The 25,129-nt window shown below is 49.9% G+C and overlaps 49 non-coding genes across 49 annotated transcripts; 28 read left to right on the plus strand and 21 right to left on the minus strand.

Annotated features, from left to right (window-relative positions):
- Nucleotides 1-1,429: 1,429 nt before the first annotated feature.
- On the minus strand, nt 1,430-1,501 carry trnaq-cug (transfer RNA glutamine (anticodon CUG)). The gene has a single exon. It is a non-coding gene; the product is annotated as a tRNA-Gln (tRNA).
- Nucleotides 1,502-1,659: 158 nt separating this feature from the next.
- On the plus strand, nt 1,660-1,730 carry trnad-guc (transfer RNA aspartic acid (anticodon GUC)). The gene has a single exon. It is a non-coding gene; the product is annotated as a tRNA-Asp (tRNA).
- Nucleotides 1,731-2,624: 894 nt separating this feature from the next.
- On the minus strand, nt 2,625-2,696 carry trnaq-cug (transfer RNA glutamine (anticodon CUG)). Its single transcript has one exon. It is a non-coding gene; the product is annotated as a tRNA-Gln (tRNA).
- Nucleotides 2,697-3,568: 872 nt separating this feature from the next.
- trnaq-cug (transfer RNA glutamine (anticodon CUG)) lies at nt 3,569-3,640 on the minus strand. The gene has a single exon. It is a non-coding gene; the product is annotated as a tRNA-Gln (tRNA).
- A 158-nt stretch (nt 3,641-3,798) lies between these two features.
- Nucleotides 3,799-3,869, plus strand: trnad-guc (transfer RNA aspartic acid (anticodon GUC)). The gene has a single exon. It is a non-coding gene; the product is annotated as a tRNA-Asp (tRNA).
- An 894-nt stretch (nt 3,870-4,763) lies between these two features.
- trnaq-cug (transfer RNA glutamine (anticodon CUG)) lies at nt 4,764-4,835 on the minus strand. Its single transcript has one exon. It is a non-coding gene; the product is annotated as a tRNA-Gln (tRNA).
- Nucleotides 4,836-5,707: 872 nt separating this feature from the next.
- trnaq-cug (transfer RNA glutamine (anticodon CUG)) lies at nt 5,708-5,779 on the minus strand. The gene has a single exon. It is a non-coding gene; the product is annotated as a tRNA-Gln (tRNA).
- Nucleotides 5,780-5,937: 158 nt separating this feature from the next.
- Nucleotides 5,938-6,008, plus strand: trnad-guc (transfer RNA aspartic acid (anticodon GUC)). The gene has a single exon. It is a non-coding gene; the product is annotated as a tRNA-Asp (tRNA).
- Nucleotides 6,009-6,112: 104 nt separating this feature from the next.
- On the plus strand, nt 6,113-6,184 carry trnad-guc (transfer RNA aspartic acid (anticodon GUC)). The gene has a single exon. It is a non-coding gene; the product is annotated as a tRNA-Asp (tRNA).
- A 730-nt stretch (nt 6,185-6,914) lies between these two features.
- On the minus strand, nt 6,915-6,986 carry trnaq-cug (transfer RNA glutamine (anticodon CUG)). The gene has a single exon. It is a non-coding gene; the product is annotated as a tRNA-Gln (tRNA).
- A 158-nt stretch (nt 6,987-7,144) lies between these two features.
- Nucleotides 7,145-7,215, plus strand: trnad-guc (transfer RNA aspartic acid (anticodon GUC)). The gene has a single exon. It is a non-coding gene; the product is annotated as a tRNA-Asp (tRNA).
- Nucleotides 7,216-8,110: 895 nt separating this feature from the next.
- On the minus strand, nt 8,111-8,182 carry trnaq-cug (transfer RNA glutamine (anticodon CUG)). The gene has a single exon. It is a non-coding gene; the product is annotated as a tRNA-Gln (tRNA).
- Nucleotides 8,183-8,340: 158 nt separating this feature from the next.
- Nucleotides 8,341-8,411, plus strand: trnad-guc (transfer RNA aspartic acid (anticodon GUC)). The gene has a single exon. It is a non-coding gene; the product is annotated as a tRNA-Asp (tRNA).
- Nucleotides 8,412-8,515: 104 nt separating this feature from the next.
- On the plus strand, nt 8,516-8,587 carry trnad-guc (transfer RNA aspartic acid (anticodon GUC)). Its single transcript has one exon. It is a non-coding gene; the product is annotated as a tRNA-Asp (tRNA).
- A 732-nt stretch (nt 8,588-9,319) lies between these two features.
- Nucleotides 9,320-9,391, minus strand: trnaq-cug (transfer RNA glutamine (anticodon CUG)). Its single transcript has one exon. It is a non-coding gene; the product is annotated as a tRNA-Gln (tRNA).
- A 158-nt stretch (nt 9,392-9,549) lies between these two features.
- trnad-guc (transfer RNA aspartic acid (anticodon GUC)) lies at nt 9,550-9,620 on the plus strand. Its single transcript has one exon. It is a non-coding gene; the product is annotated as a tRNA-Asp (tRNA).
- Nucleotides 9,621-9,724: 104 nt separating this feature from the next.
- trnad-guc (transfer RNA aspartic acid (anticodon GUC)) lies at nt 9,725-9,796 on the plus strand. The gene has a single exon. It is a non-coding gene; the product is annotated as a tRNA-Asp (tRNA).
- A 732-nt stretch (nt 9,797-10,528) lies between these two features.
- On the minus strand, nt 10,529-10,600 carry trnaq-cug (transfer RNA glutamine (anticodon CUG)). Its single transcript has one exon. It is a non-coding gene; the product is annotated as a tRNA-Gln (tRNA).
- An 871-nt stretch (nt 10,601-11,471) lies between these two features.
- trnaq-cug (transfer RNA glutamine (anticodon CUG)) lies at nt 11,472-11,543 on the minus strand. Its single transcript has one exon. It is a non-coding gene; the product is annotated as a tRNA-Gln (tRNA).
- A 158-nt stretch (nt 11,544-11,701) lies between these two features.
- On the plus strand, nt 11,702-11,772 carry trnad-guc (transfer RNA aspartic acid (anticodon GUC)). The gene has a single exon. It is a non-coding gene; the product is annotated as a tRNA-Asp (tRNA).
- Nucleotides 11,773-11,876: 104 nt separating this feature from the next.
- On the plus strand, nt 11,877-11,948 carry trnad-guc (transfer RNA aspartic acid (anticodon GUC)). Its single transcript has one exon. It is a non-coding gene; the product is annotated as a tRNA-Asp (tRNA).
- Nucleotides 11,949-12,678: 730 nt separating this feature from the next.
- Nucleotides 12,679-12,750, minus strand: trnaq-cug (transfer RNA glutamine (anticodon CUG)). Its single transcript has one exon. It is a non-coding gene; the product is annotated as a tRNA-Gln (tRNA).
- A 158-nt stretch (nt 12,751-12,908) lies between these two features.
- On the plus strand, nt 12,909-12,979 carry trnad-guc (transfer RNA aspartic acid (anticodon GUC)). The gene has a single exon. It is a non-coding gene; the product is annotated as a tRNA-Asp (tRNA).
- Nucleotides 12,980-13,874: 895 nt separating this feature from the next.
- Nucleotides 13,875-13,946, minus strand: trnaq-cug (transfer RNA glutamine (anticodon CUG)). The gene has a single exon. It is a non-coding gene; the product is annotated as a tRNA-Gln (tRNA).
- Nucleotides 13,947-14,104: 158 nt separating this feature from the next.
- Nucleotides 14,105-14,175, plus strand: trnad-guc (transfer RNA aspartic acid (anticodon GUC)). The gene has a single exon. It is a non-coding gene; the product is annotated as a tRNA-Asp (tRNA).
- Nucleotides 14,176-14,279: 104 nt separating this feature from the next.
- On the plus strand, nt 14,280-14,351 carry trnad-guc (transfer RNA aspartic acid (anticodon GUC)). The gene has a single exon. It is a non-coding gene; the product is annotated as a tRNA-Asp (tRNA).
- Nucleotides 14,352-15,084: 733 nt separating this feature from the next.
- trnaq-cug (transfer RNA glutamine (anticodon CUG)) lies at nt 15,085-15,156 on the minus strand. The gene has a single exon. It is a non-coding gene; the product is annotated as a tRNA-Gln (tRNA).
- A 158-nt stretch (nt 15,157-15,314) lies between these two features.
- Nucleotides 15,315-15,385, plus strand: trnad-guc (transfer RNA aspartic acid (anticodon GUC)). The gene has a single exon. It is a non-coding gene; the product is annotated as a tRNA-Asp (tRNA).
- A 104-nt stretch (nt 15,386-15,489) lies between these two features.
- On the plus strand, nt 15,490-15,561 carry trnad-guc (transfer RNA aspartic acid (anticodon GUC)). The gene has a single exon. It is a non-coding gene; the product is annotated as a tRNA-Asp (tRNA).
- A 732-nt stretch (nt 15,562-16,293) lies between these two features.
- On the minus strand, nt 16,294-16,365 carry trnaq-cug (transfer RNA glutamine (anticodon CUG)). The gene has a single exon. It is a non-coding gene; the product is annotated as a tRNA-Gln (tRNA).
- A 1,138-nt stretch (nt 16,366-17,503) lies between these two features.
- On the minus strand, nt 17,504-17,575 carry trnaq-cug (transfer RNA glutamine (anticodon CUG)). Its single transcript has one exon. It is a non-coding gene; the product is annotated as a tRNA-Gln (tRNA).
- Nucleotides 17,576-17,733: 158 nt separating this feature from the next.
- On the plus strand, nt 17,734-17,804 carry trnad-guc (transfer RNA aspartic acid (anticodon GUC)). Its single transcript has one exon. It is a non-coding gene; the product is annotated as a tRNA-Asp (tRNA).
- Nucleotides 17,805-17,908: 104 nt separating this feature from the next.
- On the plus strand, nt 17,909-17,980 carry trnad-guc (transfer RNA aspartic acid (anticodon GUC)). Its single transcript has one exon. It is a non-coding gene; the product is annotated as a tRNA-Asp (tRNA).
- A 732-nt stretch (nt 17,981-18,712) lies between these two features.
- trnaq-cug (transfer RNA glutamine (anticodon CUG)) lies at nt 18,713-18,784 on the minus strand. Its single transcript has one exon. It is a non-coding gene; the product is annotated as a tRNA-Gln (tRNA).
- Nucleotides 18,785-18,942: 158 nt separating this feature from the next.
- On the plus strand, nt 18,943-19,013 carry trnad-guc (transfer RNA aspartic acid (anticodon GUC)). Its single transcript has one exon. It is a non-coding gene; the product is annotated as a tRNA-Asp (tRNA).
- Nucleotides 19,014-19,117: 104 nt separating this feature from the next.
- On the plus strand, nt 19,118-19,189 carry trnad-guc (transfer RNA aspartic acid (anticodon GUC)). Its single transcript has one exon. It is a non-coding gene; the product is annotated as a tRNA-Asp (tRNA).
- A 732-nt stretch (nt 19,190-19,921) lies between these two features.
- Nucleotides 19,922-19,993, minus strand: trnaq-cug (transfer RNA glutamine (anticodon CUG)). Its single transcript has one exon. It is a non-coding gene; the product is annotated as a tRNA-Gln (tRNA).
- Nucleotides 19,994-20,151: 158 nt separating this feature from the next.
- Nucleotides 20,152-20,222, plus strand: trnad-guc (transfer RNA aspartic acid (anticodon GUC)). The gene has a single exon. It is a non-coding gene; the product is annotated as a tRNA-Asp (tRNA).
- A 104-nt stretch (nt 20,223-20,326) lies between these two features.
- trnad-guc (transfer RNA aspartic acid (anticodon GUC)) lies at nt 20,327-20,398 on the plus strand. Its single transcript has one exon. It is a non-coding gene; the product is annotated as a tRNA-Asp (tRNA).
- Nucleotides 20,399-21,128: 730 nt separating this feature from the next.
- trnaq-cug (transfer RNA glutamine (anticodon CUG)) lies at nt 21,129-21,200 on the minus strand. The gene has a single exon. It is a non-coding gene; the product is annotated as a tRNA-Gln (tRNA).
- Nucleotides 21,201-21,358: 158 nt separating this feature from the next.
- Nucleotides 21,359-21,429, plus strand: trnad-guc (transfer RNA aspartic acid (anticodon GUC)). Its single transcript has one exon. It is a non-coding gene; the product is annotated as a tRNA-Asp (tRNA).
- A 104-nt stretch (nt 21,430-21,533) lies between these two features.
- trnad-guc (transfer RNA aspartic acid (anticodon GUC)) lies at nt 21,534-21,605 on the plus strand. Its single transcript has one exon. It is a non-coding gene; the product is annotated as a tRNA-Asp (tRNA).
- A 732-nt stretch (nt 21,606-22,337) lies between these two features.
- trnaq-cug (transfer RNA glutamine (anticodon CUG)) lies at nt 22,338-22,409 on the minus strand. The gene has a single exon. It is a non-coding gene; the product is annotated as a tRNA-Gln (tRNA).
- A 158-nt stretch (nt 22,410-22,567) lies between these two features.
- Nucleotides 22,568-22,638, plus strand: trnad-guc (transfer RNA aspartic acid (anticodon GUC)). The gene has a single exon. It is a non-coding gene; the product is annotated as a tRNA-Asp (tRNA).
- Nucleotides 22,639-22,742: 104 nt separating this feature from the next.
- Nucleotides 22,743-22,814, plus strand: trnad-guc (transfer RNA aspartic acid (anticodon GUC)). The gene has a single exon. It is a non-coding gene; the product is annotated as a tRNA-Asp (tRNA).
- Nucleotides 22,815-23,544: 730 nt separating this feature from the next.
- Nucleotides 23,545-23,616, minus strand: trnaq-cug (transfer RNA glutamine (anticodon CUG)). Its single transcript has one exon. It is a non-coding gene; the product is annotated as a tRNA-Gln (tRNA).
- Nucleotides 23,617-23,774: 158 nt separating this feature from the next.
- On the plus strand, nt 23,775-23,845 carry trnad-guc (transfer RNA aspartic acid (anticodon GUC)). Its single transcript has one exon. It is a non-coding gene; the product is annotated as a tRNA-Asp (tRNA).
- Nucleotides 23,846-24,739: 894 nt separating this feature from the next.
- Nucleotides 24,740-24,811, minus strand: trnaq-cug (transfer RNA glutamine (anticodon CUG)). Its single transcript has one exon. It is a non-coding gene; the product is annotated as a tRNA-Gln (tRNA).
- A 158-nt stretch (nt 24,812-24,969) lies between these two features.
- Nucleotides 24,970-25,040, plus strand: trnad-guc (transfer RNA aspartic acid (anticodon GUC)). Its single transcript has one exon. It is a non-coding gene; the product is annotated as a tRNA-Asp (tRNA).
- Nucleotides 25,041-25,129: the final 89 nt, after the last annotated feature.

Below are 25,129 nucleotides of genomic sequence, written 5' to 3' on the forward strand. Positions count from 1 at the left end.
ATGGATAAACTCCAATTCCAGGTAACGGGACAGGATCCAGTTCTCTGGACCACTGAAACCGCAGAGAGAATGCTAAAATTATGGATGAGTGATTTATTATTATAAACATCTAAAGGTTGCATACCCCCTGCTGTCTTCCGAGTGGGAGGTGAGGGATTCCTGGGGAAAGAGAAAAAAGTTATTAACAATACCAGGAATCAGAAAAGAGTGTATATATGCACATACTTACTTACCTGTGATACTTACCTGTGATGACCAGTAGGGGGCAGAAGGGTTCCTGTAGGACAAAAAAAGAAAAAAGATCAACACAGATCTAAAGTATAGGGTATTTAGTGGTTGACTTACCTGGGATACTTACCTGCTAGGATACCTACCTGGATGGGAATATAATAATCCTCCTCTTCACCTTTTCTGGGGCCAAAAAAAACATTGAATAAAAACACAGGACTTGTGCCAGTGCAACTCCAGCCCATCGTTGGGCTGAGACCTTTCCACAAACCTAACCCTAACCCTAACCCTAACCCTAACCCTAACCCTAACCCTAACCCTATGGAACCCCACCGTGAGGCCGACGGAAAGACTCACGAAAGAGACTGTGCATCTCTCTGGCTTTTGTAACCCTTTTGTAACCCTTTCTAGTGGTCAGTATCCCCGCCTGTCACGCGGGAGACCAGGGTTCAATTCCCTGACGGGGAGAAATGCTCTTTTTGCTTAGTGTGGTTCACTGGCATCTCACAGAACTTGATTTGAAGGACACTTTATTTCTGTCAGACATTCGTGTGTTGCAGTAAGATGACCGGGTGGCTATTCGGGACATCCGGCATGGCTCCAAACAAGAATGAGCAAAAACACATTTACAATAGAACAGAAAATGAGTCGTGATCGTATAGTTTTACGTTTCTCGTCGCTAACACGTGCGGCTATCAGAACCATCGCATCACTCCTCAAATGACTGAAGTTACCTAGACTAGATGAATAACATCATTTAAAGTAGCTAACTTGGCTCTTCTTAACAACATTATATGAAAAACATGAATATTTGTGTTTGTAACTTCATGAAAGGGGATTTATCCCGAACATCCCAAGAAGGGGGTTCACCCCGCACCGCTCCACACAAGAATGGGCGAATGCAGCCCCCATCCCACTGTCCCCACACCAACACCATGGTAACACTATTAGGGGGCATGGTTTTACATGTCCCTTTAGCAATAACTGAACAACGCGTATTCTTCAGCGTTACACTTGCACAAAAAAAGCGGGACACGTGGAACCATCTGTCCAGCAGGGGCTGACTTCAACCACGCCCGGATCTTCCAGCAGTTCTTCACAGGACGATGATTGGTCCCAAACCCTGTGTCCTGAGAAGAAGGTTGAAACCAAGCAGCCGCTGTCAAGGGCGGGTTTGGGTTCTCAGATAAAAAGCTCTTGTAGGTTCCACCGAGATTTGAACTCGGATTGCTGGATTCAGAGTCCAGAGTGCTGACCGTTACACCATGGAACCCCACCGTGAGGCCGACGGAAAGACTCACGAAAGAGACTGTGCATCTCTCTGGCTTTTGTAACCCTTTTGTAACCCTTTCTAACCCCCTCGCCTCCCGTCTTAGCGTGACGGCATGACGGCGTTCTGTCACGTGACGTCACGTCTGGCTCGTCACGGAAGCGTTGGTGGTTCAGTGGTAGAATTCTCGCCTGTCACGCGGGAGGCCGGGGTTCGATTCCCGGCCAATGCCCTGCTCTTGCGTGGACCGTCGTTGGCCTTGCTTTCAGTTGATTTGGCCTCTTTGCCGCGTGTAACCTCGTGAGCTAGCACGGCGCTCCGAGTCAGACTACCGTGTCCTCTTTAGTATAGTGGTCAGTATCCCCGCCTGTCACGCGGGAGACCTGACGGGAAGAAATGCTCTTTTTGCTTAGTGTGGTTCACTGGCATCTCACAGAACTTGATTTGAAGGACACTTTATTTCTGTCAGACATTCGTGTGTTGCAGTAAGATGACCGGGTGGCTATTCGGGACATCCGGCATGGCTCCAAACAAGAATGAGCAAAAACACATTTACAATAGAACAGAAAATGAGTCGTGATCGTATAGTTTTACGTTTCTCGTCGCTAACACGTGCGGCTATCAGAACCATCGCATCACTCCTCAAATGACTGAAGTTACCTAGACTAGATGAATAACATCATTTAAAGTAGCTAACTTGGCTCTTCTTAACAACATTATATGAAAAACACGAATATTTGTGTTTGTAACTTGATGAAAGGGGATTTATCCCGAACATCCCAAGAAGGGGGTTCACCCCGCACCGCTCCACACAAGAATGGGCGAATGCAGCCCCCATCCCACTGTCCCCACACCAACACCATGGTAACACTATTAGGGGGCATGGTTTTACATGTCCCTTTAGCAATAACTGAACAACGCGTATTCTTCAGCGTTACACTTGCACAAAAAAGCGGGACACGTGGAACCATCTGTCCAGCAGGGGCTGACTTCAACCACGCCCGGATCTTCCAGCAGTTCTTCACAGGACGATGATTGGTCCCAAACCCTGTGTCCTGAGAAGAAGGTTGAAACCAAGCAGCCGCTGTCAAGGGCGGGTTTGGGTTCTCAGATAAAAAGCTCTTGTAGGTTCCACCGAGATTTGAACTCGGATTGCTGGATTCAGAGTCCAGAGTGCTGACCGTTACACCATGGAACCCCACCGTGAGGCCAACGGAAAGACTCACGAAAGAGACTGTGCATCTCTCTGGCTTTTGTAACCCTTTTGTAACCCTTTCTAGTGGTCAGTATCCCCGCCTGTCACGCGGGAGACCAGGGTTCAATTCCCTGACGGGGAGAAATGCTCTTTTTGCTTAGTGTGGTTCACTGGCATCTCACAGAACTTGATTTGAAGGACACTTTATTTCTGTCAGACATTCGTGTGTTGCAGTAAGATGACCGGGTGGCTATTCGGGACATCCGGCATGGCTCCAAACAAGAATGAGCAAAAACACATTTACAATAGAACAGAAAATGAGTCGTGATCGTATAGTTTTACGTTTCTCGTCGCTAACACGTGCGGCTATCAGAACCATCGCATCACTCCTCAAATGACTGAAGTTACCTAGACTAGATGAATAACATCATTTAAAGTAGCTAACTTGGCTCTTCTTAACAACATTATATGAAAAACACGAATATTTGTGTTTGTAACTTCATGAAAGGGGATTTATCCCGAACATCCCAAGAAGGGGGTTCACCCCGCACCGCTCCACACAAGAATGGGCGAATGCAGCCCCCATCCCACTGTCCCCACACCAACACCATGGTAACACTATTAGGGGGCATGGTTTTACATGTCCCTTTAGCAATAACTGAACAACGCGTATTCTTCAGCGTTACACTTGCACAAAAAAAGCGGGACACGTGGAACCATCTGTCCAGCAGGGGCTGACTTCAACCACGCCCGGATCTTCCAGCAGTTCTTCACAGGACGATGATTGGTCCCAAACCCTGTGTCCTGAGAAGAAGGTTGAAACCAAGCAGCCGCTGTCAAGGGCGGGTTTGGGTTCTCAGATAAAAAGCTCTTGTAGGTTCCACCGAGATTTGAACTCGGATTGCTGGATTCAGAGTCCAGAGTGCTGACCGTTACACCATGGAACCCCACCGTGAGGCCGACGGAAAGACTCACGAAAGAGACTGTGCATCTCTCTGGCTTTTGTAACCCTTTTGTAACCCTTTCTAACCCCCTCGCCTCCCGTCTTAGCGTGACGGCATGACGGCGTTCTGTCACGTGACGTCACGTCTGGCTCGTCACGGAAGCGTTGGTGGTTCAGTGGTAGAATTCTCGCCTGTCACGCGGGAGGCCGGGGTTCGATTCCCGGCCAATGCCCTGCTCTTGCGTGGACCGTCGTTGGCCTTGCTTTCAGTTGATTTGGCCTCTTTGCCGCGTGTAACCTCGTGAGCTAGCACGGCGCTCCGAGTCAGACTACCGTGTCCTCTTTAGTATAGTGGTCAGTATCCCCGCCTGTCACGCGGGAGACCTGACGGGAAGAAATGCTCTTTTTGCTTAGTGTGGTTCACTGGCATCTCACAGAACTTGATTTGAAGGACACTTTATTTCTGTCAGACATTCGTGTGTTGCAGTAAGATGACCGGGTGGCTATTCGGGACATCCGGCATGGCTCCAAACAAGAATGAGCAAAAACACATTTACAATAGAACAGAAAATGAGTCGTGATCGTATAGTTTTACGTTTCTCGTCGCTAACACGTGCGGCTATCAGAACCATCGCATCACTCCTCAAATGACTGAAGTTACCTAGACTAGATGAATAACATCATTTAAAGTAGCTAACTTGGCTCTTCTTAACAACATTATATGAAAAACACGAATATTTGTGTTTGTAACTTGATGAAAGGGGATTTATCCCGAACATCCCAAGAAGGGGGTTCACCCCGCACCGCTCCACACAAGAATGGGCGAATGCAGCCCCCATCCCACTGTCCCCACACCAACACCATGGTAACACTATTAGGGGGCATGGTTTTACATGTCCCTTTAGCAATAACTGAACAACGCGTATTCTTCAGCGTTACACTTGCACAAAAAAGCGGGACACGTGGAACCATCTGTCCAGCAGGGGCTGACTTCAACCACGCCCGGATCTTCCAGCAGTTCTTCACAGGACGATGATTGGTCCCAAACCCTGTGTCCTGAGAAGAAGGTTGAAACCAAGCAGCCGCTGTCAAGGGCGGGTTTGGGTTCTCAGATAAAAAGCTCTTGTAGGTTCCACCGAGATTTGAACTCGGATTGCTGGATTCAGAGTCCAGAGTGCTGACCGTTACACCATGGAACCCCACCGTGAGGCCGACGGAAAGACTCACGAAAGAGACTGTGCATCTCTCTGGCTTTTGTAACCCTTTTGTAACCCTTTCTAGTGGTCAGTATCCCCGCCTGTCACGCGGGAGACCAGGGTTCAATTCCCTGACGGGGAGAAATGCTCTTTTTGCTTAGTGTGGTTCACTGGCATCTCACAGAACTTGATTTGAAGGACACTTTATTTCTGTCAGACATTCGTGTGTTGCAGTAAGATGACCGGGTGGCTATTCGGGACATCCGGCATGGCTCCAAACAAGAATGAGCAAAAACACATTTACAATAGAACAGAAAATGAGTCGTGATCGTATAGTTTTACGTTTCTCGTCGCTAACACGTGCGGCTATCAGAACCATCGCATCACTCCTCAAATGACTGAAGTTACCTAGACTAGATGAATAACATCATTTAAAGTAGCTAACTTGGCTCTTCTTAACAACATTATATGAAAAACATGAATATTTGTGTTTGTAACTTCATGAAAGGGGATTTATCCCGAACATCCCAAGAAGGGGGTTCACCCCGCACCGCTCCACACAAGAATGGGCGAATGCAGCCCCCATCCCACTGTCCCCACACCAACACCATGGTAACACTATTAGGGGGCATGGTTTTACATGTCCCTTTAGCAATAACTGAACAACGCGTATTCTTCAGCGTTACACTTGCACAAAAAAAGCGGGACACGTGGAACCATCTGTCCAGCAGGGGCTGACTTCAACCACGCCCGGATCTTCCAGCAGTTCTTCACAGGACGATGATTGGTCCCAAACCCTGTGTCCTGAGAAGAAGGTTGAAACCAAGCAGCCGCTGTCAAGGGCGGGTTTGGGTTCTCAGATAAAAAGCTCTTGTAGGTTCCACCGAGATTTGAACTCGGATTGCTGGATTCAGAGTCCAGAGTGCTGACCGTTACACCATGGAACCCCACCGTGAGGCCGACGGAATGACTCACGAAAGAGACTGTGCATCTCTCTGGCTTTTGTAACCCTTTTGTAACCCTTTCTAACCCCCTCGCCTCCCGTCTTAGCGTGACGGCATGACGGCGTTCTGTCACGTGACGTCACGTCTGATTCGTCACGGAAGCGTTGGTGGTTCAGTGGTAGAATTCTCGCCTGTCACGCGGGAGGCCGGGGTTCGATTCCCGGCCAATGCCCTGCTCTTGCGTGGACCGTCGTTGGCCTTGCTTTCAGTTGATTTGGCCTCTTTGCCGCGTGTAACCTCGTGAGCTAGCACGGCGCTCCGAGGCAGACTACCGTGTCCTCGTTAGTATAGTGGTCAGTATCCCCGCCTGTCACGCGGGAGACCAGGGTTCAATTCCCTGACGGGGAGAAATGCTCTTTTTGCTTAGTGTGGTTCACTGGCATCTCACAGAACTTGATTTGAAGGACACTATTTCTGTCAGACATTCGTGTGTTGCAGTAAGATGACCGGGTGGCTATTCGGGACATCCGGCATGGCTCCAAACAAGAATGAGCAAAAACACATTTACAATAGAACAGAAAATGAGTCGTGATCGTATAGTTTTACGTTTCTCGTCGCTAACACGTGCGGCTATCAGAACCATCGCATCACTCCTCAAATGACTGAAGTTACCTAGACTAGATGAATAACATCATTTAAAGTAGCTAACTTGGCTCTTCTTAACAACATTATATGAAAAACACGAATATTTGTGTTTGTAACTTGATGAAAGGGGATTTATCCCGAACATCCCAAGAAGGGGGTTCACCCCGCACCGCTCCACACAAGAATGGGCGAATGCAGCCCCCATCCCACTGTCCCCACACCAACACCATGGTAACACTATTAGGGGGCATGGTTTTACATGTCCCTTTAGCAATAACTGAACAACGCGTATTCTTCAGCGTTACACTTGCACAAAAAAGCGGGACACGTGGAACCATCTGTCCAGCAGGGGCTGACTTCAACCACGCCCGGATCTGCCAGCAGTTCTTCACAGGACGATGATTGGTCCCAAACCCTGTGTCCTGAGAAGAAGGTTGAAACCAAGCAGCCGCTGTCAAGGGCGGGTTTGGGTTCTCAGATAAAAAGCTCTTGTAGGTTCCACCGAGATTTGAACTCGGATTGCTGGATTCAGAGTCCAGAGTGCTGACCGTTACACCATGGAACCCCACCGTGAGGCCGACGGAAAGACTCACGAAAGAGACTGTGCATCTCTCTGGCTTTTGTAACCCTTTTGTAACCCTTTCTAACCCCCTCGCCTCCCGTCTTAGCGTGACGGCATGACGGCGTTCTGTCACGTGACGTCACGTCTGGCTCGTCACGGAAGCGTTGGTGGTTCAGTGGTAGAATTCTCGCCTGTCACGCGGGAGGCCGGGGTTCGATTCCCGGCCAATGCCCTGCTCTTGCGTGGACCGTCGTTGGCCTTGCTTTCAGTTGATTTGGCCTCTTTGCCGCGTGTAACCTCGTGAGCTAGCACGGCGCTCCGAGTCAGACTACCGTGTCCTCTTTAGTATAGTGGTCAGTATCCCCGCCTGTCACGCGGGAGACCTGACGGGGAGAAATGCTCTTTTTGCTTAGTGTGGTTCACTGGCATCTCACAGAACTTGATTTGAAGGACACTTTATTTCTGTCAGACATTCGTGTGTTGCAGTAAGATGACCGGGTGGCTATTCGGGACATCCGGCATGGCTCCAAACAAGAATGAGCAAAAACACATTTACAATAGAACAGAAAATGAGTCGTGATCGTATAGTTTTACGTTTCTCGTCGCTAACACGTGCGGCTATCAGAACCATCGCATCACTCCTCAAATGACTGAAGTTACCTAGACTAGATGAATAACATCATTTAAAGTAGCTAACTTGGCTCTTCTTAACAACATTATATGAAAAACACAAATATTTGTGTTTGTAACTTGATGAAAGGGGATTTATCCCGAACATCCCAAGAAGGGGGTTCACCCCGCACCGCTCCACACAAGAATGGGCGAATGCATCCCCCATCCCACTGTCCCCACACCAACACCATGGTAACACTATTAGGGGGCATGGTTTTACATGTCCCTTTAGCAATAACTGAACAACGCGTATTCTTCAGCGTTACACTTGCACAAAAAAAGCGGGACACGTGGAACCATCTGTCCAGCAGGGGCTGACTTCAACCACGCCCGGATCTGCCAGCAGTTCTTCACAGGACGATGATTGGTCCCAAACCCTGTGTCCTGAGAAGAAGGTTGAAACCAAGCAGCCGCTGTCAAGGGCGGGTTTGGGTTCTCAGTTAAAAAGCTCTTGTAGGTTCCACCGAGATTTGAACTCGGATTGCTGGATTCAGAGTCCAGAGTGCTGACCGTTACACCATGGAACCCCACCGTGAGGCCGACGGAAAGACTCACGAAAGAGACTGTGCATCTCTCTGGCTTTTGTAACCCTTTTGTAACCCTTTCTAACCCCCTCGCCTCCCGTCTTAGCGTGACGGCATGACGGCGTTCTGTCACGTGACGTCACGTCTGGCTCGTCACGGAAGCGTTGGTGGTTCAGTGGTAGAATTCTCGCCTGTCATGCGGGAGGCCGGGGTTCGATTCCCGGCCAATGCCCTGCTCTTGCGTGGACCGTCGTTGGCCTTGCTTTCAGTTGATTTGGCCTCTTTGCCGCGTGTAACCTCGTGAGCTAGCACGGCGCTCCGAGTCAGACTACCGTGTCCTCGTTAGTATAGTGGTCAGTATCCCCGCCTGTCACGCGGGAGACCAGGGTTCAATTCCCTGACGGGGAGAAATGCTCTTTTTGCTTAGTGTGGTTCACTGGCATCTCACAGAACTTGATTTGAAGGACACTTTATTTCTGTCAGACATTCGTGTGTTGCAGTAAGATGACCGGGTGGCTATTCGGGACATCCGGCATGGCTCCAAACAAGAATGAGCAAAAACACATTTACAATAGAACAGAAAATGAGTCGTGATCGTATAGTTTTACGTTTCTCGTCGCTAACACGTGCGGCTATCAGAACCATCGCATCACTCCTCAAATGACTGAAGTTACCTAGACTAGATGAATAACATCATTTAAAGTAGCTAACTTGGCTCTTCTTAACAACATTATATGAAAAACACGAATATTTGTGTTTGTAACTTCATGAAAGGGGATTTATCCCGAACATCCCAAGAAGGGGGTTCACCCCGCACCGCTCCACACAAGAATGGGCGAATGCAGCCCCCATCCCACTGTCCCCACACCAACACCATGGTAACACTATTAGGGGGCATGGTTTTACATGTCCCTTTAGCAATAACTGAACAACGCGTATTCTTCAGCGTTACACTTGCACAAAAAAGCGGGACACGTGGAACCATCTGTCCAGCAGGGGCTGACTTCAACCACGCCCGGATCTGCCAGCAGTTCTTCACAGGACGATGATTGGTCCCAAACCCTGTGTCCTGAGAAGAAGGTTGAAACCAAGCAGCCGCTGTCAAGGGCGAGTTTGGGTTCTCAGATAAAAAGCTCTTGTAGGTTCCACCGAGATTTGAACTCGGATTGCTGGATTCAGAGTCCAGAGTGCTGACCGTTACACCATGGAACCCCACCGTGAGGCCGACGGAAAGACTCACGAAAGAGACTGTGCATCTCTCTGGCTTTTGTAACCCTTTTGTAACCCTTTCTAACCCCCTCGCCTCCCGTCTTAGCGTGACGGCATGACGGCGTTCTGTCACGTGACGTCACGTCTGATTCGTCACGGAAGCGTTGGTGGTTCAGTGGTAGAATTCTCGCCTGTCACGCGGGAGGCCGGGGTTCGATTCCCGGCCAATGCCCTGCTCTTGCGTGGACCGTCGTTGGCCTTGCTTTCAGTTGATTTGGCCTCTTTGCCGCGTGTAACCTCGTGAGCTAGCACGGCGCTCCGAGGCAGACTACCGTGTCCTCGTTAGTATAGTGGTCAGTATCCCCGCCTGTCACGCGGGAGACCAGGGTTCAATTCCCTGACGGGGAGAAATGCTCTTTTTGCTTAGTGTGGTTCACTGGCATCTCACAGAACTTGATTTGAAGGACACTTTATTTCTGTCAGACATTCGTGTGTTGCAGTAAGATGACCGGGTGGCTATTCGGGACATCCGGCATGGCTCCAAACAAGAATGAGCAAAAACACATTTACAATAGAACAGAAAATGAGTCGTGATCGTATAGTTTTACGTTTCTCGTCGCTAACACGTGCGGCTATCAGAACCATCGCATCACTCCTCAAATGACTGAAGTTACCTAGACTAGATGAATAACATCATTTAAAGTAGCTAACTTGGCTCTTCTTAACAACATTATATGAAAAACACGAATATTTGTGTTTGTAACTTGATGAAAGGGGATTTATCCCGAACATCCCAAGAAGGGGGTTCACCCCGCACCGCTCCACACAAGAATGGGCGAATGCAGCCCCCATCCCACTGTCCCCACACCAACACCATGGTAACACTATTAGGGGGCATGGTTTTACATGTCCCTTTAGCAATAACTGAACAACGCGTATTCTTCAGCGTTACACTTGCACAAAAAAGCGGGACACGTGGAACCATCTGTCCAGCAGGGGCTGACTTCAACCACGCCCGGATCTGCCAGCAGTTCTTCACAGGACGATGATTGGTCCCAAACCCTGTGTCCTGAGAAGAAGGTTGAAACCAAGCAGCCGCTGTCAAGGGCGGGTTTGGGTTCTCAGATAAAAAGCTCTTGTAGGTTCCACCGAGATTTGAACTCGGATTGCTGGATTCAGAGTCCAGAGTGCTGACCGTTACACCATGGAACCCCACCGTGAGGCCGACGGAAAGACTCACGAAAGAGACTGTGCATCTCTCTGGCTTTTGTAACCCTTTTGTAACCCTTTCTAGTGGTCAGTATCCCCGCCTGTCACGCGGGAGACCAGGGTTCAATTCCCTGACGGGGAGAAATGCTCTTTTTGCTTAGTGTGGTTCACTGGCATCTCACAGAACTTGATTTGAAGGACACTTTATTTCTGTCAGACATTCGTGTGTTGCAGTAAGATGACCGGGTGGCTATTCGGGACATCCGGCATGGCTCCAAACAAGAATGAGCAAAAACACATTTACAATAGAACAGAAAATGAGTCGTGATCGTATAGTTTTACGTTTCTCGTCGCTAACACGTGCGGCTATCAGAACCATCGCATCACTCCTCAAATGACTGAAGTTACCTAGACTAGATGAATAACATCATTTAAAGTAGCTAACTTGGCTCTTCTTAACAACATTATATGAAAAACACGAATATTTGTGTTTGTAACTTGATGAAAGGGGATTTATCCCGAACATCCCAAGAAGGGGGTTCACCCCGCACCGCTCCACACAAGAATGGGCGAATGCAGCCCCCATCCCACTGTCCCCACACCAACACCATGGTAACACTATTAGGGGGCATGGTTTTACATGTCCCTTTAGCAATAACTGAACAACGCGTATTCTTCAGCGTTACACTTGCACAAAAAAGCGGGACACGTGGAACCATCTGTCCAGCAGGGGCTGACTTCAACCACGCCCGGATCTGCCAGCAGTTCTTCACAGGACGATGATTGGTCCCAAACCCTGTGTCCTGAGAAGAAGGTTGAAACCAAGCAGCCGCTGTCAAGGGCGGGTTTGGGTTCTCAGATAAAAAGCTCTTGTAGGTTCCACCGAGATTTGAACTCGGATTGCTGGATTCAGAGTCCAGAGTGCTGACCGTTACACCATGGAACCCCACCGTGAGGCCGACGGAAAGACTCACGAAAGAGACTGTGCATCTCTCTGGCTTTTGTAACCCTTTTGTAACCCTTTCTAACCCCCTCGCCTCCCGTCTTAGCGTGACGGCATGACGGCGTTCTGTCACGTGACGTCACGTCTGATTCGTCACGGAAGCGTTGGTGGTTCAGTGGTAGAATTCTCGCCTGTCACGCGGGAGGCCGGGGTTCGATTCCCGGCCAATGCCCTGCTCTTGCGTGGACCGTCGTTGGCCTTGCTTTCAGTTGATTTGGCCTCTTTGCCGCGTGTAACCTCGTGAGCTAGCACGGCGCTCCGAGGCAGACTACCGTGTCCTCGTTAGTATAGTGGTCAGTATCCCCGCCTGTCACGCGGGAGACCAGGGTTCAATTCCCTGACGGGGAGAAATGCTCTTTTTGCTTAGTGTGGTTCACTGGCATCTCACAGAACTTGATTTGAAGGACACTATTTCTGTCAGACATTCGTGTGTTGCAGTAAGATGACCGGGTGGCTATTCGGGACATCCGGCATGGCTCCAAACAAGAATGAGCAAAAACACATTTACAATAGAACAGAAAATGAGTCGTGATCGTATAGTTTTACGTTTCTCGTCGCTAACACGTGCGGCTATCAGAACCATCGCATCACTCCTCAAATGACTGAAGTTACCTAGACTAGATGAATAACATCATTTAAAGTAGCTAACTTGGCTCTTCTTAACAACATTATATGAAAAACACGAATATTTGTGTTTGTAACTTGATGAAAGGGGATTTATCCCGAACATCCCAAGAAGGGGGTTCACCCCGCACCGCTCCACACAAGAATGGGCGAATGCAGCCCCCATCCCACTGTCCCCACACCAACACCATGGTAACACTATTAGGGGGCATGGTTTTACATGTCCCTTTAGCAATAACTGAACAACGCGTATTCTTCAGCGTTACACTTGCACAAAAAAGCGGGACACGTGGAACCATCTGTCCAGCAGGGGCTGACTTCAACCACGCCCGGATCTGCCAGCAGTTCTTCACAGGACGATGATTGGTCCCAAACCCTGTGTCCTGAGAAGAAGGTTGAAACCAAGCAGCCGCTGTCAAGGGCGGGTTTGGGTTCTCAGATAAAAAGCTCTTGTAGGTTCCACCGAGATTTGAACTCGGATTGCTGGATTCAGAGTCCAGAGTGCTGACCGTTACACCATGGAACCCCACCGTGAGGCCGACGGAAAGACTCACGAAAGAGACTGTGCATCTCTCTGGCTTTTGTAACCCTTTTGTAACCCTTTCTAACCCCCTCGCCTCCCGTCTTAGCGTGACGGCATGACGGCGTTCTGTCACGTGACGTCACGTCTGGTTCGTCACGGAAGCGTTGGTGGTTCAGTGGTAGAATTCTCGCCTGTCACGCGGGAGGCCGGGGTTCGATTCCCGGCCAATGCCCTGCTCTTGCGTGGACCGTCGTTGGCCTTGCTTTCAGTTGATTTGGCCTCTTTGCCGCGTGTAACCTCGTGAGCTAGCACGGCGCTCCGAGTCAGACTACCGTGTCCTCTTTAGTATAGTGGTCAGTATCCCCGCCTGTCACGCGGGAGACCTGACGGGGAGAAATGCTCTTTTTGCTTAGTGTGGTTCACTGGCATCTCACAGAACTTGATTTGAAGGACACTTTATTTCTGTCAGACATTCGTGTGTTGCAGTAAGATGACCGGGTGGCTATTCGGGACATCCGGCATGGCTCCAAACAAGAATGAGCAAAAACACATTTACAATAGAACAGAAAATGAGTCGTGATCGTATAGTTTTACGTTTCTCGTCGCTAACACGTGCGGCTATCAGAACCATCGCATCACTCCTCAAATGACTGAAGTTACCTAGACTAGATGAATAACATCATTTAAAGTAGCTAACTTGGCTCTTCTTAACAACATTATATGAAAAACACAAATATTTGTGTTTGTAACTTGATGAAAGGGGATTTATCCCGAACATCCCAAGAAGGGGGTTCACCCCGCACCGCTCCACACAAGAATGGGCGAATGCATCCCCCATCCCACTGTCCCCACACCAACACCATGGTAACACTATTAGGGGGCATGGTTTTACATGTCCCTTTAGCAATAACTGAACAACGCGTATTCTTCAGCGTTACACTTGCACAAAAAAAGCGGGACACGTGGAACCATCTGTCCAGCAGGGGCTGACTTCAACCACGCCCGGATCTGCCAGCAGTTCTTCACAGGACGATGATTGGTCCCAAACCCTGTGTCCTGAGAAGAAGGTTGAAACCAAGCAGCCGCTGTCAAGGGCGGGTTTGGGTTCTCAGTTAAAAAGCTCTTGTAGGTTCCACCGAGATTTGAACTCGGATTGCTGGATTCAGAGTCCAGAGTGCTGACCGTTACACCATGGAACCCCACCGTGAGGCCGACGGAAAGACTCACGAAAGAGACTGTGCATCTCTCTGGCTTTTGTAACCCTTTTGTAACCCTTTCTAACCCCCTCGCCTCCCGTCTTAGCGTGACGGCATGACGGCGTTCTGTCACGTGACGTCACGTCTGGCTCGTCACGGAAGCGTTGGTGGTTCAGTGGTAGAATTCTCGCCTGTCATGCGGGAGGCCGGGGTTCGATTCCCGGCCAATGCCCTGCTCTTGCGTGGACCGTCGTTGGCCTTGCTTTCAGTTGATTTGGCCTCTTTGCCGCGTGTAACCTCGTGAGCTAGCACGGCGCTCCGAGTCAGACTACCGTGTCCTCGTTAGTATAGTGGTCAGTATCCCCGCCTGTCACGCGGGAGACCAGGGTTCAATTCCCTGACGGGGAGAAATGCTCTTTTTGCTTAGTGTGGTTCACTGGCATCTCACAGAACTTGATTTGAAGGACACTTTATTTCTGTCAGACATTCGTGTGTTGCAGTAAGATGACCGGGTGGCTATTCGGGACATCCGGCATGGCTCCAAACAAGAATGAGCAAAAACACATTTACAATAGAACAGAAAATGAGTCGTGATCGTATAGTTTTACGTTTCTCGTCGCTAACACGTGCGGCTATCAGAACCATCGCATCACTCCTCAAATGACTGAAGTTACCTAGACTAGATGAATAACATCATTTAAAGTAGCTAACTTGGCTCTTCTTAACAACATTATATGAAAAACACGAATATTTGTGTTTGTAACTTGATGAAAGGGGATTTATCCCGAACATCCCAAGAAGGGGGTTCACCCCGCACCGCTCCACACAAGAATGGGCGAATGCAGCCCCCATCCCACTGTCCCCACACCAACACCATGGTAACACTATTAGGGGGCATGGTTTTACATGTCCCTTTAGCAATAACTGAACAACGCGTATTCTTCAGCGTTACACTTGCACAAAAAAAGCGGGACACGTGGAACCATCTGTCCAGCAGGGGCTGACTTCAACCACGCCCGGATCTGCCAGCAGTTCTTCACAGGACGATGATTGGTCCCAAACCCTGTGTCCTGAGAAGAAGGTTGAAACCAAGCAGCCGCTGTCAAGGGCGGGTTTGGGTTCTCAGTTAAAAAGCTCTTGTAGGTTCCACCGAGATTTGAACTCGGATTGCTGGATTCAGAGTCCAGAGTGCTGACCGTTACACCATGGAACCCCACCGTGAGGCCAACGGAAAGACTCACGAAAGAGACTGTGCATCTCTCTGGCTTTTGTAACCCTTTTGTAACCCTTTCTAACCCCCTCGCCTCCCGTCTTAGCGTGACGGCATGACGGCGTTCTGTCACGTGACGTCACGTCTGATTCGTCACGGAAGCGTTGGTGGTTCAGTGGTAGAATTCTCGCCTGTCACGCGGGAGGCCGGGGTTCGATTCCCGGCCAATGCCCTGCTCTTGCGTGGACTGTCGTTGGCCTTGCTTTCAGTTGATTTGGCCTCTTTGCCGCGTGTAACCTCGTGAGCTAGCACGGCGCTCCGAGGCAGACTACCGTGTCCTCGTTAGTATAGTGGTCAGTATCCCCGCCTGTCACGCGGGAGACCAGGGTTCAATTCCCTGACGGGGAGAAATGCTCTTTTTGCTTAGTGTGGTTCACTGGCATCTCACAGAACTTGATTTGAAGGACACTTTATTTCTGTCAGACATTCGTGTGTTGCAGTAAGATGACCGGGTGGCTATTCGGGACATCCGGCATGGCTCCAAACAAGAATGAGCAAAAACACATTTACAATAGAACAGAAAATGAGTCGTGATCGTATAGTTTTACGTTTCTCGTCGCTAACACGTGCGGCTATCAGAACCATCGCATCACTCCTCAAATGACTGAAGTTACCTAGACTAGATGAATAACATCATTTAAAGTAGCTAACTTGGCTCTTCTTAACAACATTATATGAAAAACACGAATATTTGTGTTTGTAACTTGATGAAAGGGGATTTATCCCGAACATCCCAAGAAGGGGGTTCACCCCGCACCGCTCCACACAAGAATGGGCGAATGCAGCCCCCATCCCACTGTCCCCACACCAACACCATGGTAACACTATTAGGGGGCATGGTTTTACATGTCCCTTTAGCAATAACTGAACAACGCGTATTCTTCAGCGTTACACTTGCACAAAAAAGCGGGACACGTGGAACCATCTGTCCAGCAGGGGCTGACTTCAACCACGCCCGGATCTGCCAGCAGTTCTTCACAGGACGATGATTGGTCCCAAACCCTGTGTCCTGAGAAGAAGGTTGAAACCAAGCAGCCGCTGTCAAGGGCGGGTTTGGGTTCTCAGATAAAAAGCTCTTGTAGGTTCCACCGAGATTTGAACTCGGATTGCTGGATTCAGAGTCCAGAGTGCTGACCGTTACACCATGGAACCCCACCGTGAGGCCGACGGAAAGACTCACGAAAGAGACTGTGCATCTCTCTGGCTTTTGTAACCCTTTTGTAACCCTTTCTAACCCCCTCGCCTCCCGTCTTAGCGTGACGGCATGACGGCGTTCTGTCACGTGACGTCACGTCTGGCTCGTCACGGAAGCGTTGGTGGTTCAGTGGTAGAATTCTCGCCTGTCACGCGGGAGGCCGGGGTTGGATTCCCGGCCAATGCCCTGCTCTTGCGTGGACCGTCGTTGGCCTTGCTTTCAGTTGATTTGGCCTCTTTGCCGCGTGTAACCTCGTGAGCTAGCACGGCGCTCCGAGTCAGACTACCGTGTCCTCGTTAGTATAGTGGTCAGTATCCCCGCCTGTCACCTCGGGAGACCAGGGTTCAATTCCCTGACGGGGAGAAATGCTCTTTTTGCTTAGTGTGGTTCACTGGCATCTCACAGAACTTGATTTGAAGGACACTTTATTTCTGTCAGACATTCGTGTGTTGCAGTAAGATGACCGGGTGGCTGTTCGGGACATCCGGCATGGCTCCAAACAAGAATGAGCAAAAACACATTTACAATAGAACAGAAAATGAGTCGTGATCGTATAGTTTTACGTTTCTCGTCGCTAACACGTGCGGCTATCAGAACCATCGCATCACTCCTCAAATGACTGAAGTTACCTAGACTAGATGAATAACATCATTTAAAGTAGCTAACTTGGCTCTTCTTAACAACATTATATGAAAAACACGAATATTTGTGTTTGTAACTTGATGAAAGGGGATTTATCCCGAACATCCCAAGAAGGGGGTTCACCCCGCACCGCTCCACACAAGAATGGGCGAATGCAGCCCCCATCCCACTGTCTCCACACCAACACCATGGTAACACTATTAGGGGGCATGGTTTTACATGTCCCTTTAGCAATAACTGAACAACGCGTATTCTTCAGCGTTACACTTGCACAAAAAAGCGGGACACGTGGAACCATCTGTCCAGCAGGGGCTGACTTCAACCACGCCCGGATCTGCCAGCAGTTCTTCACAGGACGATGATTGGTCCCAAACCCTGTGTCCTGAGAAGAAGGTTGAAACCAAGCAGCCGCTGTCAAGGGCGGGTTTGGGTTCTCAGATAAAAAGCTCTTGTAGGTTCCACCGAGATTTGAACTCGGATTGCTGGATTCAGAGTCCAGAGTGCTGACCGTTACACCATGGAACCCCACCGTGAGGCCGACGGAAAGACTCACGAAAGAGACTGTGCATCTCTCTGGCTTTTGTAACCCTTTTGTAACCCTTTCTAACCCCCTCGCCTCCCGTCTTAGCGTGACGGCATGACGGCGTTCTGTCACGTGACGTCACGTCTGGCTCGTCACGGAAGCGTTGGTGGTTCAGTGGTAGAATTCTCGCCTGTCACGCGGGAGGCCGGGGTTCGATTCCCGGCCAATGCCCTGCTCTTGCGTGGACCGTCGTTGGCCTTGCTTTCAGTTGATTTGGCCTCTTTGCCGCGTGTAACCTCGTGAGCTAGCACGGCGCTCCGAGTCAGACTACCGTGTCCTCGTTAGTATAGTGGTCAGTATCCCCGCCTGTCACGCGGGAGACCAGGGTTCAATTCCCTGACGGGGAGAAATGCTCTTTTTGCTTAGTGTGGTTCACTGGCATCTCACAGAACTTGATTTGAAGGACACTTTATTTCTGTCAGACATTCGTGTGTTGCAGTAAGATGACCGGGTGGCTGTTCGGGACATCCGGCATGGCTCCAAACAAGAATGAGCAAAAACACATTTACAATAGAACAGAAAATGAGTCGTGATCGTATAGTTTTACGTTTCTCGTCGCTAACACGTGCGGCTATCAGAACCATCGCATCACTCCTCAAATGACTGAAGTTACCTAGACTAGATGAATAACATCATTTAAAGTAGCTAACTTGGCTCTTCTTAACAACATTATATGAAAAACACGAATATTTGTGTTTGTAACTTGATGAAAGGGGATTTATCCCGAACATCCCAAGAAGGGGGTTCACCCCGCACCGCTCCACACAAGAATGGGCGAATGCAGCCCCCATCCCACTGTCTCCACACCAACACCATGGTAACACTATTAGGGGGCATGGTTTTACATGTCCCTTTAGCAATAACTGAACAACGCGTATTCTTCAGCGTTACACTTGCACAAAAAAGCGGGACACGTGGAACCATCTGTCCAGCAGGGGCTGACTTCAACCACGCCCGGATCTGCCAGCAGTTCTTCACAGGACGATGATTGGTCCCAAACCCTGTGTCCTGAGAAGAAGGTTGAAACCAAGCAGCCGCTGTCAAGGGCGGGTTTGGGTTCTCAGATAAAAAGCTCTTGTAGGTTCCACCGAGATTTGAACTCGGATTGCTGGATTCAGAGTCCAGAGTGCTGACCGTTACACCATGGAACCCCACCGTGAGGCCGACGGAAAGACTCACGAAAGAGACTGTGCATCTCTCTGGCTTTTGTAACCCTTTTGTAACCCTTTCTAACCCCCTCGCCTCCCGTCTTAGCGTGACGGCATGACGGCGTTCTGTCACGTGACGTCACGTCTGGCTCGTCACGGGAGCGTTGGTGGTTCAGTGGTAGAATTCTCGCCTGTCACGCGGGAGGCCGGGGTTCGATTCCCGGCCAATGCCCTGCTCTTGCGTGGACCGTCGTTGGCCTTGCTTTCAGTTGATTTGGCCTCTTTGCCGCGTGTAACCTCGTGAGCTAGCACGGCGCTCCGAGTCAGACTACCGTGTCCTCGTTAGTATAGTGGTCAGTATCCCCGCCTGTCACGCGGGAGACCAGGGTTCAATTCCCTGACGGGGAGAAATGCTCTTTTTGCTTAGTGTGGTTCACTGGCATCTCACAGAACTTGATTTGAAGGACACTTTATTTCTGTCAGACATTCGTGTGTTGCAGTAAGATGACCGGGTGGCTGTTCGGGACATCCGGCATGGCTCCAAACAAGAATGAGCAAAAACACATTTACAATAGAACAGAAAATGAGTCGTGATCGTATAGTTTTACGTTTCTCGTCGCTAACACGTGCGGCTATCAGAACCATCGCATCACTCCTCAAATGACTGAAGTTACCTAGACTAGATGAATAACATCATTTAAAGTAGCTAACTTGGCTCTTCTTAACAACATTATATGAAAAACACGAATATTTGTGTTTGTAACTTGATGAAAGGGGATTTATCCCGAACATCCCAAGAAGGGGGTTCACCCCGCACCGCTCCACACAAGAATGGGCGAATGCAGCCCCCATCCCACTGTCTCCACACCAACACCATGGTAACACTATTAGGGGGCATGGTTTTACATGTCCCTTTAGCAATAACTGAACAACGCGTATTCTTCAGCGTTACACTTGCACAAAAAAGCGGGACACGTGGAACCATCTGTCCAGCAGGGGCTGACTTCAACCACGCCCGGATCTGCCAGCAGTTCTTCACAGGACGATGATTGGTCCCAAACCCTGTGTCCTGAGAAGAAGGTTGAAACCAAGCAGCCGCTGTCAAGGGCGGGTTTGGGTTCTCAGATAAAAAGCTCTTGTAGGTTCCACCGAGATTTGAACTCGGATTGCTGGATTCAGAGTCCAGAGTGCTGACCGTTACACCATGGAACCCCACCGTGAGGCCGACGGAAAGACTCACGAAAGAGACTGTGCATCTCTCTGGCTTTTGTAACCCTTTTGTAACCCTTTCTAACCCCCTCGCCTCCCGTCTTAGCGTGACGGCATGACGGCGTTCTGTCACGTGACGTCACGTCTGGCTCGTCACGGAAGCGTTGGTGGTTCAGTGGTAGAATTCTCGCCTGTCACGCGGGAGGCCGGGGTTCGATTCCCGGCCAATGCCCTGCTCTTGCGTGGACCGTCGTTGGCCTTGCTTTCAGTTGATTTGGCCTCTTTGCCGCGTGTAACCTCGTGAGCTAGCACGGCGCTCCGAGTCAGACTACCGTGTCCTCGTTAGTATAGTGGTCAGTATCCCCGCCTGTCACGCGGGAGACCAGGGTTCAATTCCCTGACGGGGAGAAATGCTCTTTTTGCTTAGTGTGGTTCACTGGCATCTCACAGAACTTGATTTGAAGGACACTATTTCTGTCAGACATTCGTGTGTTGCAGTAAGATGACCGGGTGGCTATTCGGGACATCCGGCATGGCTCCAAACAAGAATGAGCAAAAACACATTTACAATAGAACAGAAAATGAGTCGTGATCGTATAGTTTTACGTTTCTCGTCGCTAACACGTGCGGCTATCAGAACCATCGCATCACTCCTCAAATGACTGAAGTTACCTAGACTAGATGAATAACATCATTTAAAGTAGCTAACTTGGCTCTTCTTAACAACATTATATGAAAAACACGAATATTTGTGTTTGTAACTTGATGAAAGGGGATTTATCCCGAACATCCCAAGAAGGGGGTTCACCCCGCACCGCTCCACACAAGAATGGGCGAATGCAGCCCCCATCCCACTGTCTCCACACCAACACCATGGTAACACTATTAGGGGGCATGGTTTTACATGTCCCTTTAGCAATAACTGAACAACGCGTATTCTTCAGCGTTACACTTGCACAAAAAAGCGGGACACGTGGAACCATCTGTCCAGCAGGGGCTGACTTCAACCACGCCCGGATCTGCCAGCAGTTCTTCACAGGACGATGATTGGTCCCAAACCCTGTGTCCTGAGAAGAAGGTTGAAACCAAGCAGCCGCTGTCAAGGGCGGGTTTGGGTTCTCAGATAAAAAGCTCTTGTAGGTTCCACCGAGATTTGAACTCGGATTGCTGGATTCAGAGTCCAGAGTGCTGACCGTTACACCATGGAACCCCACCGTGAGGCCGACGGAAAGACTCACGAAAGAGACTGTGCATCTCTCTGGCTTTTGTAACCCTTTTGTAACCCTTTCTAACCCCCTCGCCTCCCGTCTTAGCGTGACGGCATGACGGCGTTCTGTCACGTGACGTCACGTCTGGCTCGTCACGGAAGCGTTGGTGGTTCAGTGGTAGAATTCTCGCCTGTCACGCGGGAGGCCGGGGTTCGATTCCCGGCCAATGCCCTGCTCTTGCGTGGACCGTCGTTGGCCTTGCTTTCAGTTGATTTGGCCTCTTTGCCGCGTGTAACCTCGTGAGCTAGCACGGCGCTCCGAGTCAGACTACCGTGTCCTCGTTAGTATAGTGGTCAGTATCCCCGCCTGTCACGCGGGAGACCAGGGTTCAATTCCCTGACGGGGAGAAATGCTCTTTTTGCTTAGTGTGGTTCACTGGCATCTCACAGAACTTGATTTGAAGGACACTTTATTTCTGTCAGACATTCGTGTGTTGCAGTAAGATGACCGGGTGGCTGTTCGGGACATCCGGCATGGCTCCAAACAAGAATGAGCAAAAACACATTTACAATAGAACAGAAAATGAGTCGTGATCGTATAGTTTTACGTTTCTCGTCGCTAACACGTGCGGCTATCAGAACCATCGCATCACTCCTCAAATGACTGAAGTTACCTAGACTAGATGAATAACATCATTTAAAGTAGCTAACTTGGCTCTTCTTAACAACATTATATGAAAAACACGAATATTTGTGTTTGTAACTTGATGAAAGGGGATTTATCCCGAACATCCCAAGAAGGGGGTTCACCCCGCACCGCTCCACACAAGAATGGGCGAATGCAGCCCCCATCCCACTGTCTCCACACCAACACCATGGTAACACTATTAGGGGGCATGGTTTTACATGTCCCTTTAGCAATAACTGAACAACGCGTATTCTTCAGCGTTACACTTGCACAAAAAAGCGGGACACGTGGAACCATCTGTCCAGCAGGGGCTGACTTCAACCACGCCCGGATCTGCCAGCAGTTCTTCACAGGACGATGATTGGTCCCAAACCCTGTGTCCTGAGAAGAAGGTTGAAACCAAGCAGCCGCTGTCAAGGGCGGGTTTGGGTTCTCAGATAAAAAGCTCTTGTAGGTTCCACCGAGATTTGAACTCGGATTGCTGGATTCAGAGTCCAGAGTGCTGACCGTTACACCATGGAACCCCACCGTGAGGCCGACGGAAAGACTCACGAAAGAGACTGTGCATCTCTCTGGCTTTTGTAACCCTTTTGTAACCCTTTCTAACCCCCTCGCCTCCCGTCTTAGCGTGACGGCATGACGGCGTTCTGTCACGTGACGTCACGTCTGGCTCGTCACGGAAGCGTTGGTGGTTCAGTGGTAGAATTCTCGCCTGTCACGCGGGAGGCCGGGGTTCGATTCCCGGCCAATGCCCTGCTCTTGCGTGGACCGTCGTTGGCCTTGCTTTCAGTTGATTTGGCCTCTTTGCCGCGTGTAACCTCGTGAGCTAGCACGGCGCTCCGAGTCAGACTACCGTGTCCTCGTTAGTATAGTGGTCAGTATCCCCGCCTGTCACGCGGGAGACCAGGGTTCAATTCCCTGACGGGGAGAAATGCTCTTTTTGCTTAGTGTGGTTCACTGGCATCTCACAGAACTTGATTTGAAGGACACTATTTCTGTCAGACATTCGTGTGTTGCAGTAAGATGACCGGGTGGCTATTCGGGACATCCGGCATGGCTCCAAACAAGAATGAGCAAAAACACATTTACAATAGAACAGAAAATGAGTCGTGATCGTATAGTTTTACGTTTCTCGTCGCTAACACGTGCGGCTATCAGAACCATCGCATCACTCCTCAAATGACTGAAGTTACCTAGACTAGATGAATAACATCATTTAAAGTAGCTAACTTGGCTCTTCTTAACAACATTATATGAAAAACACGAATATTTGTGTTTGTAACTTGATGAAAGGGGATTTATCCCGAACATCCCAAGAAGGGGGTTCACCCCGCACCGCTCCACACAAGAATGGGCGAATGCAGCCCCCATCCCACTGTCCCCACACCAACACCATGGTAACACTATTAGGGGGCATGGTTTTACATGTCCCTTTAGCAATAACTGAACAATGCGTATTCTTCAGCGTTACACTTGCACAAAAAAGCGGGACACGTGGAACCATCTGTCCAGCAGGGGCTGACTTCAACCACGCCCGGATCTGCCAGCAGTTCTTCACAGGACGATGATTGGTCCCAAACCCTGTGTCCTGAGAAGAAGGTTGAAACCAAGCAGCCGCTGTCAAGGGCGGGTTTGGGTTCTCAGATAAAAAGCTCTTGTAGGTTCCACCGAGATTTGAACTCGGATTGCTGGATTCAGAGTCCAGAGTGCTGACCGTTACACCATGGAACCCCACCGTGAGGCCGACGGAAAGACTCACGAAAGAGACTGTGCATCTCTCTGGCTTTTGTAACCCTTTTGTAACCCTTTCTAACCCCCTCGCCTCCCGTCTTAGCGTGACGGCATGACGGCGTTCTGTCACGTGACGTCACGTCTGGCTCGTCACGGAAGCGTTGGTGGTTCAGTGGTAGAATTCTCGCCTGTCACGCGGGAGGCCGGGGTTCGATTCCCGGCCAATGCCCTGCTCTTGCGTGGACCGTCGTTGGCCTTGCTTTCAGTTGATTTGGCCTCTTTGCCGCGTGTAACCTCGTGAGCTAGCACGGCGCTCCGAGTCAGACTACCGTGTCCTCTTTAGTATAGTGGTCAGTATCCCCGCCTGTCACGCGGGAGACCTGACGGGGAGAAATGCTCTTTTTGCTTAGTGTGGTTCACTGGCATCTCACAGAACTTGATTTGAAGGACACTTTATTTCTGTCAGACATTCGTGTGTTGCAGTAAGATGACCGGGTGGCTGTTCGGGACATCCGGCATGGCTCCAAACAAGAATGAGCAAAAACACATTTACAATAGAACAGAAAATGAGTCGTGATCGTATAGTTTTACGTTTCTCGTCGCTAACACGTGCGGCTATCAGAACCATCGCATCACTCCTCAAATGACTGAAGTTACCTAGACTAGATGAATAACATCATTTAAAGTAGCTAACTTGGCTCTTCTTAACAACATTATATGAAAAACACGAATATTTGTGTTTGTAACTTGATGAAAGGGGATTTATCCCGAACATCCCAAGAAGGGGGTTCACCCCGCACCGCTCCACACAAGAATGGGCGAATGCAGCCCCCATCCCACTGTCTCCACACCAACACCATGGTAACACTATTAGGGGGCATGGTTTTACATGTCCCTTTAGCAATAACTGAACAACGCGTATTCTTCAGCGTTACACTTGCACAAAAAAGCGGGACACGTGGAACCATCTGTCCAGCAGGGGCTGACTTCAACCACGCCCGGATCTGCCAGCAGTTCTTCACAGGACGATGATTGGTCCCAAACCCTGTGTCCTGAGAAGAAGGTTGAAACCAAGCAGCCGCTGTCAAGGGCGGGTTTGGGTTCTCAGATAAAAAGCTCTTGTAGGTTCCACCGAGATTTGAACTCGGATTGCTGGATTCAGAGTCCAGAGTGCTGACCGTTACACCATGGAACCCCACCGTGAGGCCGACGGAAAGACTCACGAAAGAGACTGTGCATCTCTCTGGCTTTTGTAACCCTTTTGTAACCCTTTCTAACCCCCTCGCCTCCCGTCTTAGCGTGACGGCATGACGGCGTTCTGTCACGTGACGTCACGTCTGGCTCGTCACGGAAGCGTTGGTGGTTCAGTGGTAGAATTCTCGCCTGTCACGCGGGAGGCCGGGGTTCGATTCCCGGCCAATGCCCTGCTCTTGCGTGGACCGTCGTTGGCCTTGCTTTCAGTTGATTTGGCCTCTTTGCCGCGTGTAACCTCGTGAGCTAGCACGGCGCTCCG

This window comes from Osmerus eperlanus, chromosome 15 (genome assembly GCF_963692335.1).
Source record: "Osmerus eperlanus chromosome 15, fOsmEpe2.1, whole genome shotgun sequence".
Taxonomy (NCBI): domain Eukaryota; kingdom Metazoa; phylum Chordata; class Actinopteri; order Osmeriformes; family Osmeridae; genus Osmerus; species Osmerus eperlanus.